The sequence below is a fragment of the Varroa destructor genome, unplaced genomic scaffold, assembly GCF_002443255.2.
Source record: "Varroa destructor unplaced genomic scaffold, Vdes_3.0 BEIS01000004.1, whole genome shotgun sequence".
Classification (NCBI taxonomy): Eukaryota; Metazoa; Arthropoda; class Arachnida; order Mesostigmata; family Varroidae; genus Varroa; species Varroa destructor.
Genome location: NW_019211457.1, coordinates 31016857 through 31036850, shown reverse-complemented (window position 1 = coordinate 31036850; position 19994 = coordinate 31016857).

Sequence of the window (19994 nt, the reverse complement as noted above, 5' to 3'; positions counted from 1 at the left end):
TGCCTCTCGAGCCTAACAGTAAACCGGATCATACAGTATATATATATATATATATAGATAGAGGGATACGTCTGCTTCTGTTTAGTGATTGGTATGGGCGTTGAGGTTTTCACCTAAGCGAAGAACGTTACGCCAAACAAATCAGAAGCCATTTTCGAGGTGTGGTTGGCAAAGCGACTGCCATTTCCAAGAAGTCTCAGATATTGCAAGGCTCTTTAGATCTTCTTTGTAGAAAACTACACTAATAATAATAACAATTGTAACAGACATACGATACGTTAAAATCTTCTAAAACCTTGATCAAACTTACGCTTCCCTTGATTACCGATTATTACAAAAACTACCAGAACTGATTCTGATCGGCGCTATAATGTTCTCTAAATATTTTGGGGATTGCTTCCTGGTAAGGATAAGCTTTACTGCATCGGGACATACTCGCAATCCAGTCAAAGACTGACTGACTGCTTTTAACGTTCTCTAACACATTTCTTTAAAGTTCTTTAAAGGTAGCCTGATTAATCCTATGAGATTCTTAACTGGTATCGTTTAGACTGACGTCAGATAAAGAGAACCCACGTGCAAAGAAACAATGATCTTCTTTTACAAGGGATTTGAGTGATACATTTACGTACTAATCTGATTTTATATAGAGTTAACTTATTCTTTGTGGGTCGGGTACAGAGCTCAGCTCCAGCAATCATACATTATTCCGCCTAGGCCACTGTGCACCAATTTGAATTTCTCGCGCATACTTCTCTCCGAACCACTGCATATTTTTAGATAAAGGTACTACAGGCTGGTAAAAATGTGGCAAACGCCACCGGATCAATTAGCCGGAGTGGTAGCGTTTTCTAATTTTCTAAACGAATGTGGTCCTAGAAAAAGGCGGAGATATGGACGTCGTGATGTCATCGCAGCTTAATTTTAGTTTACAGGTAACAATGTGTACCAAGCACTAGTTAAATCGTTTGTAAAAAAAAACTAAAAAAGTTGCCGGTGTCAATTTTAGTCATAGAATCTTATAAAATTTATTTAAAATTAAATGATCCGACCTTTGCGTTGAACAATGCGGAGTTTTCATTTTACCAAACCTTCTCCGTTTTTCTCAAATGTAGTTATCGCACCTAGAGTAACACATTTATAGACCGTTTATATAATAATAGATTTTTAGGGCATCTATCGAGATGATGTACTATTAAATGGAATAGAACTGAATTCGAAGCTATCGTCGTATTTGATGACGAAATACTTACTTAAATACTCTAGGACTTAAAAATTTGTAGGTAGTATTATACATAGGTCCTTCAATATTAAAAACAACCGTCGTGGTAAGCAGTTTCTTGAGTCAATACAGACATCATGAATATTACATTTGATCGAGGAGTAGCCAGACGGGTTTGGTCATGATGAGGTCTTAAATTGTAGTCAATTGTCATGTCGTTATCGCGCAAGTAGTATCTAGTTCTTTAAGCATTTTCAGCGATCGTAAAGTAACTGTGTGAATTTCAAAATTTTTTTTTACAAGAGTCGTACAGTGGCCAAATAGCCGAAATATACTTATGGAAAAATAAACGAGATCTCAAATGTTTATTATTATTTTTCAAAATTTTATTATTATTTTTAATGACTATGTAAAATCTATTTATAAATCGATGTCGTCTCGTACGTGGGGCGCGCATTTGAGTTGATTATCCTTATAATATCTACTAATTCTCGCTAGAGATCAATTGAAGCGCTTTTCATAGAAATCGGCTTTCCCAAACGGGTCTCCACATCATAACGCGTAACAGGTACTTCAATACAAAGCCATAGAAGTGTCTGATGACGATCTTTGAAACAACAGCAAATTATAGCACTGTTTTTTTGCAACTTTTTTTATATTCTATATATCCACTTTAGTATAATCTCTAAATCCAACTTTAACGATTCCTGCACAGTTTAACAGACCGAGCTTATTTCGTTGGGCTAAATCTGCGTTTTAGCATCGCTACAGGTACCTGTACAACCACAAATTGGTTCACCCCTACTTCATTGATCTTGTGCTTTTCTCTCCCTCTGCGAACAAGCGGTCTTATCCCAGCGGCCACTAGGCCACATAAAATCGCTCCCCAAAACGCTACTCTACAACGCAAGAGTGGTGCACGGTATGAGGACATGAAGGCAACATTTGGGATCCCCAGTTTCCACCTAGATGGAATACATTATTCCAGCTGATCGCGCCGTACGTATCGCTTATCGTAGCTCTGGCTCGACGCGAGAAGAATAAACAGGGCTTGCTTATTGGTTCACCTATCTTTTGAACCAAGTCAACCGATCAGTTCAGACCTGCGAACTACACTAGCTGCTTGTAGCCGTAGGCTTATAGCCTGCTCGGAGTCGTACGCTGTCATTCCAGTGAACGCCCTAACGCAGCTGTGTGCTGCTACATCATACTGCACCATGGCAAAACTATAACACCTGCTAGGACGATGGAGCAATCTCAGCCAACCCGCACCCCTGGGACAGAAACCCGGCTCCGGCTGAAATCAACCGACCGAACAGGATCTTGAGAAGCTTCGTGAAGCGGCACCGTCATGAACGCTTCGCGGAGTTTCGCCACTCCGCCAACTAGTTGGCGATCAAGGGAAACAACACGATGTTCTCCTGTCAACTCCTGGCTGACTCAGGACTTTGCCTTTAGCATCGCAATTCTGGAGTGGGAAACGGCTCGCGCGAAGGATCACTCACCCGAACATTCATCACCGTAGTCACTACCCCGAAGAAGACCAGTTATCCTGGCAATGTACGCAGAAATTGGTACAAATACAAAGTAGCATGTTTCAATTTGTTAATGCACTCACCCAACAATGTATTCGTATCGTTCAGGGTATGCATGCGCAAATCAAACATACGCTAATCAGGAGAACCTTTGTTAGTTGCGGATTTGGCCATTAATATTAACCTGTTTTCTGGTATTAGACCCTGTTATAACGACAACTCGGGCTAAAAAAGGGCGCATTGCCAGGTTTAATGAATGTAAAGAATACTTTTGCTTTTTGACACCTGTGTGCTGTCGTATACTTTACTATACTACACATACGAATATTGAATTCAACATTGAGATTGGTCAGGGTACTGATAGGGTGAATGCGAAGGCCGTCTGGACAATTTAAACTCCTTAGTCTCTATAAATGCATCGCTTGGGTAGCCTTTTCGTCGTTTAATCAATGAGACAGTCTGTGTAAAATAAATTTAAAAAAATGTAGGTGATGTGTAAGTTCTATACGCTTTGATACGATTAGAAGCCCAGATGAAACCAATAAGGATCCTACGCCTATCATAATATTTCCCGTAAATGATATGCTAAATCTTCAACTTGCTTGAGTCACCTAATTAAATATTTGTAATAACGTATGTAAGTACCGTTCAGTACCAGGCTCACTTTTTATTCGACTTTTCCTTGCCTATCACTATCAATGGCACTTTATAATAGTACCTAATGACATTGCAAGTAGCTTACGATGGACGCTCCTGTGCTCGCTGCACGGGGGCGTACATCGAAAAATTCTAGATTCTGTGCACATTGCACTACAACGTACTCCGGCGCTTAGCCACTTTCGCCTGATCGATAGCGTCGATTTGCCAAAATGTTGTCGAAATGGGGGCCAAGTTTCAAATGCGCCTTTTTCAAATCCATTACATGATAATTTATGGTAATTAGATTCGATTTCGATTTTTGGGAAATAGTTAAAAGCAGAAGAAGGAAGCGGCCTCCAGTGCAGAGAAAGGGCTGGATAAATCGTGAACAGTAGTATAACGACTAAGCAGGTCTGAATTATTCCCCTGCTGCCGAAGTCCTCGAGACACGAAGCACCACTAGACGTATGCCGATCAATCGATGACTACAACGGCAACTTCAACCACAAAACATCATTTGCATAGGCAAAAAACTCTCAACTCTTTGGTTCCATAGTTAATGCTACTCCTGAAAGCGTCGCCACTTAGAAACAGCAGTTCGAAGTTGTACCGCGTCGCAAACATGTACCACTACAACGTCGCATACATCATAAAGAGAATGCAGACAAAGTAAGATTTCAATAAAGTTCAAGATAAAAACTCGGCAACGTTACACAATAGCATAGCTCTTTCAGTTGTAGGGATGGATATCTGTAGCGTTTAGCCGATTGCGGTCGATGTATGTGAGAATTGGCGACGGCGAGGCGAGAGGAGAGCCTGTTAACATGAACCTACAGCAGCGATGGATTCTGGCTGGGTGACTATATAATACAATTTAATACACACCTTTGCGACATTTTGCAACTTGTGAACAGGCACCGAAATAAATAAACAAAAAAGGATGGATTTATTTTACCCTTCGCATATACCCATGCGATACGAACTTAACTCACATTTTCGGGTGCATTCATGCGCTTACGCGTTAGTCTGCCCAACATAACATAGGTCAGCAGCTGCGTCATTCCGGGAACGTTCTGGGAGTTCCGACGCTAGTTGAGTTCCGCTGGATCACTGGATCATTTCTGCCATTCTCAGCTCATACGTTCTCCACTCTTGAGTGCCTGGAGAAAACGAATGGTTCAATCAAACTTCGATGGAGACTCTATCAGTTGAACGGCCATAGAAAGCCATGGCTCAGCACTCGCTGCGTCCGCACGCGTCCGCACTACTAACAAGCCTTCTGTAGGCAAACAAACCTCTGACCTTAAACGATCTTCAGGGATTGGCAATCAAGCCTTATGATACTCTCGTTGCGCTCCCGGAGTGCTCAGAACGAAACCCCTTCTACTATAAGTTCTGCTGCCACAGCCGGATCATCGGATACCTCGCTTGTTCTCCACGTTCTGAACACTGATTTGTGCAGTTTCTCCGAAGCAAGAAAAAATACCGGTAGCCATCCTGCGTCCAGGTTCCGTCGCCACGCTGTCTGTTGCATCTCGCGACTACATGCTATAGCCAACCAGGTCTTTCCTGCACCTCTTTAATACTCGCGTCTGAGTCGGTCTTTCTAATTCTATTAGCTATTCGGTAGTTGAGCGACCGAGTCAGGAATGGTGGAGCTCATCGTCAAAACCGCCCGCATCGCCGGCACCGATGCGGGGGTGACCGATGTATCCATGGGGTTGTTATCTCTTTACGAAGTAGACGGCAATTCGGAGGTGTTATGATTGATGGTATGGTAGCAGGGACGGCAAGAGACTATCGCCGGAGTGCGAATCCCCCCGGCGGCGTATCCGTGTGAACTCGTAACGTGGGTGTCTCGCTTTAAGAACAAATATTTGCGTCTTGATCAGGGACCACACACAATATAGGGGAGGCGATACGATAACAGGATATGATATAGCTTGTGATGAAGGACAATACGAAAGTAAAGTCGATACAGAATAACTCGAGGCACAAATTGGCTAGAACATCCGCTATATAGAATCGTCTTTAAACGCTTTTGTCTTGCTTATTGCGACTAGATAAATTATATCTATTTATATGTATTTATATATACGTATAAATGTATGTGATAAACATATTGCTCATATCATCAATTTATACAGCAAGCCGCCATTTTCCTTACTTGTACAAAGTCTGTATGCAGGAACCTGCTATTTAAAATACAAATAATACATAATAGTAGAAGTTCTCAAGTCAGGGTAAGACACAAATGCGAATTTATATTTGTCGAAATATCTTGTAGTACATCAGAGTTGAATAAAGCACTAATAAAGTGGAAACTAGCTGGTTAGAGTCATAGTAAAACTCTAGTGATCGCGTGAATCAATAGCCAAGGTGCATAGTTACTAATGCATAATGGTATTTAAGTGAAAAGGCCTGCTTATTTTCAATAATATTCTAAAGAGCATAATGTCTCCACACACACACCTGAAACTAGGCCCCATAGGCCCTATGACCTATAAATGCGATCAATACGTCCACTGTTTCGTTGGAACCGATCTGAATGAAAAGGAAAGTAATTGGATACAGCTTCTAGGGTGTAGGGTCGTCACTGTGTATTACCGACAAGTGCGATTGACCCTCAACTTCGAGCCAGTGGACTTGTCGAGCTGAATTTTGCAGGATCCTTCTTTGCAGATTGAGAAGTACGTTGAATTAGGAACCCTCAAAACGTCTAGCAAGATTTGTGTAATTGTGTTTCCCAGTTTATAGCAGTTGTAGCTGTCCAACTAGGAGTCATAGGTAGAGCCGCGATTCTACCAGCCTCGAACTTCTTCAAACACCTCAGTTGCGGCTTTACGGTTCGAGTGAGCTATCATCTTCGCGAGGATCACAACCGTTACAGACAAAGCCTGAACCGTCACCCGAAGGCGCATAGCTGCTGGGCTAGTCTCACGCTCAAGCTTACCGCCTCTAAGCTAGTATGCTGAATAGCGGCGGAAGAAAAGGACAAACTGGGGAACACGATAGATTTTGTAGAGCAGCAGACAAACTTCAAGTCTTAAATGGACTCGTGATATCTACAAGATATTGTTGGGTTTATCGTTCTCACTGCTCAGAGGGTCTATGTGTATGGGCGGGAAGGTGGGCCAAAGAAGACGTTGATACTTTGCTGTACATGTGAACATTACAAAGCGGAAGGTCATACGTATAAGTTTGGTTGCTGTTATAAATAAAGTTGACGTCTTTTAGAGATACTCGATCTGACCTCTGGTTTTTTGAATTTTCATAGCTGATGTACATCATGCTAATTCATTAATCAATGATAGATTATCTAAATTAGCCTTGAAGGTTCTCAAAAAAACAATGGTGTTAGATACAAGAAAGAAATATAAAAAGCAATCTTTTAAAAATGGTTCTTATCATAAAATCTGCAATTTTATTAAATAAGCAACTTATTTTTTAATTGAATTAAAGAAAAAGCGAATTACGGGTATGTTTTGCCTAAAAGGGCTCTTTCAGGTACTGAGACAAAAGAGATTGTCCTGCAACGCAACTAACCTGTAAATTTACATTTTGTCCTAGGATATGGAGCGTAAACATGCTGACTTTCATATCCGGGATCTTATATTTACCGTCACGTCGGCGGATCTAACCGACGAAGGCTACGTCATTAAGGACAAATTACATCAGAGGTTTGAGGCGCTCCTCCGGCGGGCGGCGATTTCCTTCAGGAGTTGACTCGTGGTTGGACAAAAGTACTGAATCTGTTGAGCTCTTCCGTGTCCTCGGAACATGCCTGCGAGATGTTCCGCGCATCGCAATTTCCATCTACAAATCCGTTTGAATGCACGAGACAAGGCGTCCTAATAAATCCTGATGAATGACTTGCTTGTATCATCGCATTACGGTAGACTCGTGTACTCTAGACATTTACTTGCTAGAACAAATAGGCTCCACTTATCGGATTTTGTTGGCGTTCGGGCACGATGTACGATATAAAAAGCTAGTGTTTGATTGTAAACACTGTTTTTTTAGCCATTTACGGATAAGTTTAAAGGCCTACTGCGGCTCCGAACAAAGATTCTGAAAATGGCCTCGGCCTAGTATACTACAAGTGAAGATTATGGCGGGATTGTAGCTATTGAAGACACAGAGGGGTTTCGTTTGGTAACCTTTAGATGATTAAAAAAATAAGCAGCGTAGTTTAGATATAATATACGATATAAGGCCAGTGTAATTAGATTTTGCTGTATAATATCTCCGTTACGTTTTTCTGATATTGTTTAACCAGCACGTAAGAGCTAGCGCTTTAGCATGGAAATACAATTTAACCAACAGGTTTTCTAAAAGCTGGCGCTGATTTAGTTATCATACCGCAACTCAGTAAAATATTGACGAGTTCCAATCACTCCAAATACAAGTTGCCTTCAAAAAGCTCACCTATATATATATATATATATATATATATATATGTATATAAGATTTTCGCGAATCGCAGCTATATTCCGGGATACTAATAATACTAACCTGCAAATAATTAGCTAAATAAAGCGATATTTTTACGTGGATTATGGTATATTGATAGGTCGACTGAAATACCACTCGCGCTTATTTCATGGTAAGCCTTTTTGTACCCCTCCCTGACGTCTGCGCTCACCAAAAGCACAAACTAATACATGGATATGGAGCCTAATAAGCCATACGATAACAGCTATCCCTAAAATCCCATATTGCCACTCGCAGGAATAGTAAAGATTACAAAAACCATCGAATTAACGGCTACCGCCCTCAGTTACTATGTCCAACGAAATAATCGAGAAATGTTTACTTTTTTCACATCAACTTCATTTCGCCTTTAACATTGTCACAGGCTTGACCATACGATTGGCCCATATTCAAATCGTTTATGCTTAACTGGTTAACAACATAAATATATATGCGGCATGTCTTGTTCACCTGATACTAATATGTTACGTTCGGCCCCGAATAAATGCTAGCGCCACTCTTGGTGTCCTGCTATGTCTACTTCGGAAGAGATGACACGATGAGAAGATGGAGCCCAGAGCAGGGATGAAACTAGGAAATTCAGCTTGGTGAATCGTTGGAACATTACCCAAGCCGTTATTGAACTATAGGAGGGTATCGTAGACAACCTTTTTCTTCCCACGAGAGGCGGACGTTTGTCCTTGAGAAGAAGTTCCTCGACGGTGGCTGGGCTTCGTCAACGGCTTTCGTGGGCACCATCCCAGTTACCTGGGCTATCTCGTCGACAAAGAGACAAGTAGTGTCAATATTTTTCGATGAGCCGAACCTCGCATTGAATGTAGTCAGAAAGAGGAGGATGTTTATCTCGGTTGCGCATAAAGTCGTTGTAGCGGAGGGAGGCAACAATAAGATTGGGCCGAGACGATCACTTCGGACTGCGTTCGCAGCAAAGCATGAGGACACGACAAAGACCCGGCTCATTTGTTCAGTAGATATACATCTATACTGTATATTCCGCTGTGTTTCCACAATAAAATCTCACGACAGTTCGCGTGACGCGACCGAAAGTGAACAGTCATAATAGCAGTGTTGAAAATTGTAGCAGATTATTATGTGTGAACTCAAGAACGAAACTGCTAAACTGCTAATCAACGAAAATGATTTAGGCTTCTCTGCTCGAAGTAGTGGTTTGACGTGATTATTTGTGTCGTAGTATCATGCAGGAAGTTTAAAGATCACTCACAGTTCAAACTTTTACTAACGTTATAACTTATCCGTACTCCGGAGATACCTTTCTGGTGCCAATACAGACACATCCTTTGCACAAAATGAGAATCTTAACGACTCAGGCCTCTAGAGCCTTTATTGTCCTTTGAAAACGTCTCACGCGATATATCTCTAGGTAACAAATCATTATGCCAATTAGTTAAGTGTTATACATTATTTTCTGTGGGCTAACTCTGAGACAATTACTTGTCTCTATACAGAGAACGAAAGAAGCATCCCAAGTGAAATTGGACCATTTTTTTCTTAGCTGTGTAAAAATCTGAACTGGAAAATCTCCCCCTGCTAGTGAGCAGGGTAAAGCATCAACGTCTTCTGCACGCACTTATCCATCTTCCATTGTCGATCACCCCTTTTATCTTGCACTTTGTCGTCGATGCCTTATCATCGAACAATCAATGATGGACCATTATCTTTCGAAGCACTTCCCTCCCTCCGCCCGACAAATCACACCAGTATATAACACAATACGAGGAGGCAACACCATACTTTTAGCGGCCATGTGTAGTGCCAAAAATGTCGAAGCCCTCGAGGCTCGAGCTGGCTGCTCTTGCCGGTTTCGTAAGCATCAAGTTTCATCACAACGCGATAAGACAACGACGAACAAACAGCGATGAGGAAGAAGAGAACAACCGAGGACGAATGTTAGACCAACGGGTGCGAGTTCGCTAGGCCTCATCGGTGCCTGCCTGCTAGTCTGCCTACATAGTTCAGCCAGCCCGCTCAAAGATCGGAGACTTCACTTTTCGACACCACCACCGCTGCTGCTCGTAGCGTCACCATCATCACATCGACAATCGATGGCGCTATGTGAACATGTTGGCGCTCGTCTTGCAAATCTGCTAGTTCCGCTTCTCCGCTGGCTTTTTCTAATGTGACCGTATTGCTCTTTTCGCTGGCGTCGAGCTCCATCCGTCGTGTTCGTCATCAGGAGGGGTACCGACTCGGAACCGCTTCAGTGTTCACATTATTTGCAGTCGTGGTCGTGAGTTTGTGGTCATGAGTGTTGCGTTCTGTTCTCTGTGCAGGGATCTCCGGCTCGGTAGGCTTCGTTGGCTTCTTTTAAGCTTTCGATCTTTATCTAACAATCGTCGAACGTTCGTCGAACGAAATCGTCGACAATTTAAGCCAGTTTCACACCTTTTTCCTCCGGGCTGACGACAGGTCAGCCCATGGTATCAAGCGCCATTGCCGTCAACATCTTTCTTCAGTGTCTTCGATGAGTGCAATGTCTTTGTCTATCATCCAGTCGAATCGTCGGCGCCGACTGTAACGCCATTCAGGTCGAGACCGACATCGCCAAACCGGCGTACAGTCTTCACTTGCCGTTGTCCTGGTCTCTACACGGGCATCAGACAACATCGCCATGGCCTTAAGGCTTTGCGGCCTTTCCTTTCTCTTGTCCTTCTTACTTGCGTCGCTGACGCTGCTGCAACTTAGCTACTTATAGCCAGCTCCACGATGACATAGTAGACGCTCATCCGTAAAATCCACTAATTCTTACTGATCGCGCCTCCGCTTCATCGATTTCTCGAGCATCTTGACCGATTGATTGCAGGCGGGATTAGATAGCGCGGCGTCAATCGCCCGCCAGCCGCGACGTCGCTGGAAGTCTCCTTTCTCAGCAATGCATTTTGTACAATAGGATAAGTGCTGATCATTGGGTTCAGCAATGGAGTTATAGTGCTGAGTGGCAGTGTCGAGGAGGCGCCTATTCGTGCGCATGTACGAACGCATCAGCGCAAACCCAAGGCGACAGACAGACCCAAATATCTATAAAGTGAGAGTGTGATGGATTCGGAAGATGAACGCTAAACCGCATTGTTAGCCGTGGTGAAGCCTGACCGGCCCAACGCATCGTCACCTTCAGCTTTCGTACGCTGAACATAGCGACAATGGCAAAAATAGATACTTTCACGGTCTTGTTGATGGCATATCTACTTGGGTCTTTATACCCGCAGACATTTCTAAAGTTTACGAACATACACTTGAAAGTGTTTAAGGACCGTGAGGTAGGGGAAAACGGGCTGTCCAATATTACCACCAGTTCTTTATAGCTGTGAAGCGAAACGAGGAAAAGTTGCATGCAGATAGTTCGGGCCGACAAGATTTTGCTAATTGTCCTAGAAGAATTAAATAAATAGCTATAGTACACTAATGATCTGTTATTTTCAAAAGTGGTACTGTCGGACTATGAAAAGTCTTTGTGGAAAGTCGCATGAGTAAGCCGATTATTCTGAGTAAGCAGATACTTTTTCTTATGTTTTATAACGCGGTCTAGAAGATAGACCTGTTTAAATGGTACCGTTAATCCGTAAGAAGTTTGCTAGTACTTTCACAGACTCATAGGAAAAGGTGGAAATTTTCATATGAGTCTGTGCGTTTCATATGCGTCTAGCAAAAGCTTCCTATTATCTAGGCTGCGTCGCCTATGATGAATCTGAAATGAAAAGTATCGTAAGAGAATTAGCGCTTGTGTTCTTCGAACGTAGTACAATTACACACAGGCCATAAGTGTGCGCGACCTACACAACGTCATGCACACTAGATTCTATTTTATAAGTCAAAAAACCCAGCTTTAAGTGATAAAGGATTGAATAATTTAAATTTACTTCAACGAAGTAGCGGACATCGATCCGCACTCATTCGATGTCTTATTAGAACTTCTCACTTAAAATTCAATATGGCTGTATACGAAACCCCTACTGATGATTCAATAGGAAGCCAGAAAGCGTTCTAAGCGCTCAGTTTTATTCGCATCGCAAGAATAGATGCGGTACGTGTTGAGTACATCATAAACATTTTTAATAGCTGTATAAGTATTATTTGTGTAGACTAACTTTTCTCAACATATGACTTGCAGCCGTACAGGACCTGGCTAACCCAACTGGTCAAGAATCTACAATGGGTCGAAGCAAGCTTAAAGAACCATCTTGTCTTTTAGGCATTTCCCTAGGGGATCACTTTTACTAGCCTTGTTAATGTTTCGTTTGTGATTTTCGCACTGTCGACAACGTTCTATCCGTTCCAGCGCTTCCTCTGCACACGAATTCGGAGGTAGGAAATAGTTCCAGGAAAGGGCCGACCTTGATCAATCGAAAGAGCACCGGATTACCTTCTGGTCAGCTAGCTGCAACCGGCTAGCTTACATCTATTGTAATACTCGACCGGAACTCGGACGGCTTCATTTCAACACTAGCCGATTCTCTCAAGTTCGTTTTCCGGAGCGTTCTACTGCGTTTTAGACTTCCTTAACTTCCGAGAAAGTTGTGCTTCCCATTCTCTGCTGACAGCGATCATGGTAGTAGTTATGTTTAATTAATTCGTATCCCCAGGATCAGGTTCGTGTTTTCCCGGGTAGGAGGTTAATTATTGAGGTGGTGGAGTTCTCAAAATAGTAAGCTTTTGTATACTTTCGCGTACTCGTTCAGCATGCTCATCGATTGACATCCAGTAGTATAGTACTTTTTTGCTACTTTAAGGTAAGATCTATCTCTTTTAGCTCAATCCTTGAAGCTCGTCTAAGAGTAACGACAAGGTTTTTCGCTTCTAGTAGGCCTATTGGTATAGGGGGCGTACCCGTTAATTCCAGGAGCTCGAAAGCGAACTCCATGGGTGGTCGCTCCCTTGACTTAAACCTACGAACTTGCAATTAGAGCAGGTTGAAAGACTCTAGCTGACAACCGAAAGCCAATGATACCGATGCTCTTGTAGGGTTACATTGACGGCAGTGCCTTTTTCTCGAACGAACATTCTACAATAGACGAGAGAGGGTTAGAAGAAATTCGAATTGATCTTCGAGAGTTAAAATGCTGGGGGGTTAATGATCGGCAGTTAAGTAGTCGTATAATGTGATAACGATATGAAGGAGACAGTACCACGAAGTGATTAATGTGCTAACTGCAAACAGGTCCAAATGGCCGAAATGGAGTGTCAGTTTTCTACAGCCCAATTGTGTCGGACCCAAAAGACAGGGGAACAGGTCGAGTTGAATGTCAGGACACAAAAAAAAGTAGGTTATCAAGCTTGTATAAAACGAGTGTTTTCCTGTCCTAAGGTATTCCTGTTTGTACGCGAGCTGATCTTTAAATAAATTCAAAAAAGAACTCGAAACGCTTAGCTGGAAGCTGGACGGAAAGAAAAGGCAAGAGAGTCTTGTTTGATAGAAAATATTTCATACACGAATGCCACAGGCCAACTTCCCTATTCGTTTGCTAGAAAAATGTCCGTCTAGATCAGTTGCGTTTCACACTCCGATACTGCTAAATATTTATGCGCATATACGATAAATTCACTCATTTGGCGGAACGACTCTGATGGCTTCGAAAATAAGGCGAAAAATGAGGCTCCAAGGTATTAGCTACCAATCGGTCCCCAAGGAGGAAGAAGACAAGGCCTATTAAATTGATTGGGAGTCGAGTCCCTCGCAATGAACCACGCGAGGTCGTGTGCAATATGGCACTACTTTGTATCAGAACACTATCCATTATAGCAAAGGAAATGTTCTGACATCGCTGCCGAATCGATGAGTGGGTGGGTGGGTGATTAGAGGACGGCGAAACGCGTTGAAACTGTGAGAAGAGCGACGATACAACGAACATGACATATGTCAGCTACAAATGAGACGGAAATATAGTGCAAATGTGCCATTGATAACGAGCATAATGCAGGGATAGTTGAAAAATAAAAATCATGTTTAGAAATAAAGACTAGAAAATCGTAGGAGATAATAATCTAGTAGTGAAATGTCAGTTTCGTTCGTCATCTTCGCCTCAGATGCTACGTCCAAGATGCTGCGTCCAAGATGCTGCGTCCAAGAATGTGGGTTATACCTGTTTCAAGTAGCTGACGTAATTTCTATGGGGAAATTGGATGAATTTGTAACCCTACAAGAATACTTTTCGCGCATTATTTCAGTCCCGCAATAAACTGGTTGACAAATGATAAATTGCTGGCTTGGAAAACCTACAATACATATTCGTTAGAACCGCTGTTGCATAGAAACGTTGTAAGAGTAGAAAATTAGCTATAATATCGTTGTGTATACAAGTTAGTCTTCAACCCAAGCCTATACCTAATCACCTGATATTTTGCCAGACAGCACAATATTAATTGTCTTCTATTTTAAAGACGGAAATTCAATTCATGCGCATTAAGTTTACCCGCAGTTAACTTCCCCGCGGTATATCTGTCTAGGGGTGTATTGCTTAGAAGAGTCGTTGAGACGCTTTCGTGGATTTCCCTTAGCTATACACTAATGACTATAGCTTTTGCTCTTACAGGCTCCATTGCCAGTCAGTCGTCCTATGGGTGTCGGTTCTCTCGAACCTGACAAGTCCTTCCGGCCCACAGTGGAGATGACCTTGCCTCATGCAAATCTCTCCGGGGAAATAAAATGAACGAAAGACAGAGGCTTCGCACTCGCCATCTGAATTGTAGCTGATCAGGTGCAGAAATCGGGACCAAACAGAAACTTTCGTAGGACGTTAAAGCAGTGACTATTTCGTACTTCTCCATTTTCTTCGTTTCTTTTGCTTTCGACGGGCACCGGTAGCAGTACAATCGTAATCAAGGACAATTTATATAGGCCAAAGCGTATCTATGTATATAATAGTTAACAAATATACCGCCTAGAATTTCCTTTATGGACGAAGGCATTCACCATCACTTCCTGTCAAATACAGGTTCGGTGTCCATTGGGAGACTAACGTAATTGTGCTTGTAGCTTGCTGTGATCGCTTCAAACGACCGAGTCGAGCATGTCGGCCAGACCAAACCTCCTTAGCGGTTGTGGGCGATGCGATACCGTTCTGGAACACTGTCATCCTAACGCGGTGCAGTCACTCTCACTAAGTACGATGCACTCTGACAGTGGTTTAACAGCATGCAGACCCGACACAAACTATCCCGCGCTCAACAGGTCGTCTGGCTAGTTCAGCTCTATCGACTGCAAACTCTGTCGCATTTTTAGAAACAGACGCTACAGTGGGTTAAATGAAGAGCGAGAAGAATACAGCGACCCCTTCTCGGAAGGGTGTACGCTCACACTATACTTTCGAGCTAGATAAATACAAATAGCGTTGCCTCCAATGTCTCGGATTGGGTTGCATACTCTTGACGACCGGTAGATGGCTACAATGAAAGCAAGTCGCACGGGCTCAGTCGGAGCTCCACGCGAGCTACAGTTGAATGAGCAGACAGTCGAAATTCGCGTATAATACCTATGCAGCATCTCATAGTTAGGTTGGAGTTGGCGGGACCGGCTAATGACATCGATGTAAGATTATAGCTTGTTACACTAGTGAAAGCATGTCCCTTATAACAAAAATGTATACGAAAGGAAGAGTTGGGCATAAATTAGAGTTTACTTATGTTCATTTACTTTGAAAATATGCCTATTCATTCTGGGACCCACAATCCTGGCTATGGATATTGGTTTACCTGAGATCTGGACGATACTCCGTTTCATCGACCGTAGGCTAAATATTGTATTCTATAATAGGATTATCTTTTGCGTGCTACGCTATCGAACTAAAGTTCTGATACGAGGAATATTAAATGACCGCTGTAGTATACCTGACGATACGTTGTTTTTTGATGAAATTTCTGAAACACCGCACATGTAATGCCATATATAGTTCGAGTTTCTCCATATGTGAATGTCTATGTGGTTTAATTGGCACTTGCACAGAGAAGGTCTCATTTAAGAAATCGCCTATACTAATAATACGCGAAATTAATCAGTACGAATTACTCAGAACTTTTAGTACGCGAGACTATACTAGCGTCAAGATCTGATTGCATCTGATGTTCCGCTGATGCTTTTCTTCCTATTACTCGATATAGAGTGTTAATAATAACATGCATGAATATTCATATGTGGCTTGTTAAACGTATTCCTTTTTGATCGAATTGTACCACCATAGAGTCAGCATTGCCTCGCCAGGTCTATGTAAGTACCTCGTTGGCAGATACGTCCTGCACTTATCGACTCTGTGTCGTGTGTCAACCGATCAGCTTCACCATCTTTCGCACCCCAGCCTCCAGCAGGGCGGAATCAGTAAAAAAAATCGCACAGAAAGGACGACACAATTCGTTCACAATTCTGCGAATAATATCCCGCTAACCAAACATTGTCTTTGATCAAGCTTTATTTTATGTATCTGTATCTCTTTGTCCCTAGGTACCGTCTGATATATTGCGCCTATTTGTTGTTTAGTCGATTTTTTCATTTGTGTAAACAACATAGGGCGGACCGCCGTCTACTGCTTTCGTTTCGCTAGCCTTCTCGCTTCCAGTCTCACGACCACCAGCTATTTCCTCTCGGCGTCATCCTCTAACCACTGTTACTAATGGACAGCTACCGACAAATCACCTCCCAGACGCGTCTACAAATCGCGTCTTCGTCTATACCAATCGGCTATTCCCGCGTTGCTCGAAGGTTTCACGACGTCGATAAACTGTCGTCTACAATTTGTGTATATGATCGTACTATAAGAGTACGCTACGACATTCTGCGGCGCAACCTGATCTCTGATATCCAGTGCAGCAGGACGAAAGAAGAGCTGAATTGGGAGCATACAAAAGGCGACAAGATAACCAAAGAAACCGTGTAAAAAGGGGCTTGAATCTGTAATGGGACGCGGATCGATATGACCCTAAACCTCGGCCCGGGTCGGATCGCCTTGTCGTGCGCTGCGTCGGGTGCTATCGAAATAATACCAATAGTACTAATAATAACAATAATTCTTGTCGTACCCGTGTGCGTGTCGTTTCGCGTCGCCCCGTTATTACGGGCCAGAACTGTCTGTCGACGCTCACTGTTCGAATGGCTCGTGCGTCGTTCTTCTCTCGGAGTCCGTGTTTGTCATGCTTTTGTTTACTCCGAGCTGTTAAAGGCGGGGCCATTTGCTGCATCGAGATCTGACAAATATTACATAAAAATCTATTAAAATGTGAGATATGGCCATTCGAGTTTGTGGCAGGCAGGACTAAGGGTGTCGTTACGTGGCGGGGGGTGCGAACAATCGACTGTAGCTCAATTACTTGAATTAGTTATCGTTGTAGGTCAAGTTGTGCAGCCTGCCGATCTCAACCCCCACTTCTCGATATACTATTGGTGTGTAGTTGGGGTGGTATTAACATTAAACATGGTCGCCGTCGGTTGAAGGGTGCTGGGCTTAACGGTGCCCGTTTATCGTGTGGGGGTAGGAAATGGAGAATGGCGATAAGCACAAATCCGAACGACATAAAAGGTGTTGGGTGGTTCCTTTTAAAAAGTGATTCGGCCGCTAAACGTACCGTGTGATTTGGCTTGGAGTGTCCTGTTAGATATAGGAATATGAAGCTGTCCCAGAGTAGGCTACTAAAGACGTCAGCTTAAGCGAGCACTAACAGGACAACTTTGTGTCTGTAGAAAGACTGAAGAGTTTAAAGTTCAGTGAAAATGCTAAAATTCGCAACAAACAAGAAAACTCATAAACGTATAATTAGGAAAGATCGCTGTCCTAATGAGTATTAAGACTTATATGAGAAACTATTTTTAAATATATATAGAAAGTTCGAGATGCCAAATTAAAGTTATACCTATATGTAGTAGAGCTATTCGTCTGGACTAACCGCAACAATATCTTTCAACTTTAGTACCAGGCCTAATCAAAGGTACAAATCTCATTGCGAGGTCATGCGAGTAATATCGATGCCATAAGAATCTATAGATACGCTTGGCATGGAATAGTCGTAATCTTCAGAGGAGTACTCAGATACGCTAGTTCCTGCAAAAGGGCAAATAAATGTCAGTCTTAATGTAAGAATGCTTGAAATTGAAGACGAACTCACAAAAACAACTAGCATAACGAACGCAGCTGAATTTTGAAGATATTTAAACAGACTTAATAGTTCTCCGTTGGAGCCATTTGGCTTGATGGTGCATTTTTCAATACGTAAATAGTAACCGTATGTATGTTATATTGTAACAATTTTCGACAATCCTGACAGCTTGTTACTGTGATTGAATGTTCTTTATTTAAATTCATTCGACTACTTTATCTTGGTGACTGTTTTTCCAACAATTGCCGCCAGCTTGCATTGCTATTTTATAAAACTATACGACTGTTATTTGGTCGAATGGAAGAGCTCTTGGGTTGAACTTAGTGGGCCAACAGTTCCCTTCAGCCTGGTTTACTATGTGGACTATATCAATGCAACATAATCTTAACAACCCTAGCCAAAAAAAAGCTTCAAAAACAAATGGTCTAAATTGAGAACTTAATTAAAGCATTATTAGTGCCCATAGGTTTGGCTGCGCCCCATTCTTCATTAAAAATACGCGGCCCACAAAGCTGTGAGAGACATTAGCCCTACATCGAACGTCAGCCTCTTGCTGCCTGCATTACACTAACGATGCCGACGAACTTTTCCATGCCACCCACTCGTATGTGTAGATTGCCATGTTGTTTCTCACTATAAATTATTTTAATCTACGGAATCGAAGCACGAGTTACTAAACGCGTATCGGATCTTAGATCAAAACGGATCGTTAACTGATGGACTTCCCAACCTCTTTTTTGGTAACGACCTCCTGGGTCTAATATGTTGTCGAGTGTAGAATCCGGGCGATGCGGAATTGTAATGACATTGGAGGGGCTGATCCCCTACCCTATTGGATAGCCCCTTGCAAGCGCCTTGAGCACCCTAGCGCTGGCAGTCTCGCCAAAGGACCTAGATGTAGGTTGTTTTGTCGCTGAAACGAACTTCATTGATTCTCGGGTTTCTTCGTCGTTATCTCCACTCATTGTCGGCACCTTTCACTCGCTCCTATCCACGCTCGACTCGGTGACTTCACTGATACACTTCACAATGCAATCCTAATTTGCGCATCGATTGTTTTGTTACCACTTTGGCATTTATGACTTCGGCCCTATGTTCTTCTTTCATACAATACTGTCGGCCATTCGCCAACAGCCCGAATACAGCAGACATAGATATCGGGTTGTCTTTATTTCTGCCGGCGTCTCCCAAAGAAAGACTGAAGGAACACAAGTGGTCACCACCCTTGTATCCAAAAGATCTATGGACTGGAGACCCGGTTTGTTACCCTGTCGTCAAGTTCCATTGTGCGGCAAAATCACGCGGAACTGCCTCCAGCTACATCAACGAGCAAAACTACGATCCGATTCTATGGGACGTCGAAGAGATATCGATGAAGTCCTTCGGCATTGAGGGCAGCGGGATAGCCGTTCGTTCACCATTTGCTTGTTTCTCGGCAAAAGGTTGATGTTCTGGGCCCTGGATGCGGTAGACACTCGTGCGACAATGCCGATTGCTACAAGCTGCTACCTTTTCTTATTCACAGAATGGAGCGCACACGCCTTTGGGTGTGAGCTTCGTGCCTACGAGGTCAATGGCGGCGTTAACGCTTGCTTTCGGACAAACTTTCGAAGGTTTGACGCTGAAGGGCTTAAGGCGTGTTGTCCTCGATTGGCGTCGTTGCCGGCCACTGCACTGCCTTCCGTTCACAATGGGCCACAATGGGTCGCACTGCGAAGGCCGCTATAGCAAAAGGCATCGGCTCGCCTTTGGAGTCGTCTTCGGTTGACTTGTTTCCGCACAATGGGTGTCCAGATTTGCTTCGAAAGTGAGGGAGCCGTAGAGAAAAATTCATCGATGGGTATCAATGGAACTTGCATTGGGCTTGTAAACAAAGAGTTGATCTACGCCCGTGCGTTTGGTCTTGTCGGTTGGTCGGTCTGTCGATCTGTCAGCGATGTCCTTGTTCCACTTCGATAAAGTGGGTTCATGAGTAATATGTGACAATCTGAAAACAGCGTTCACTCGAAGAA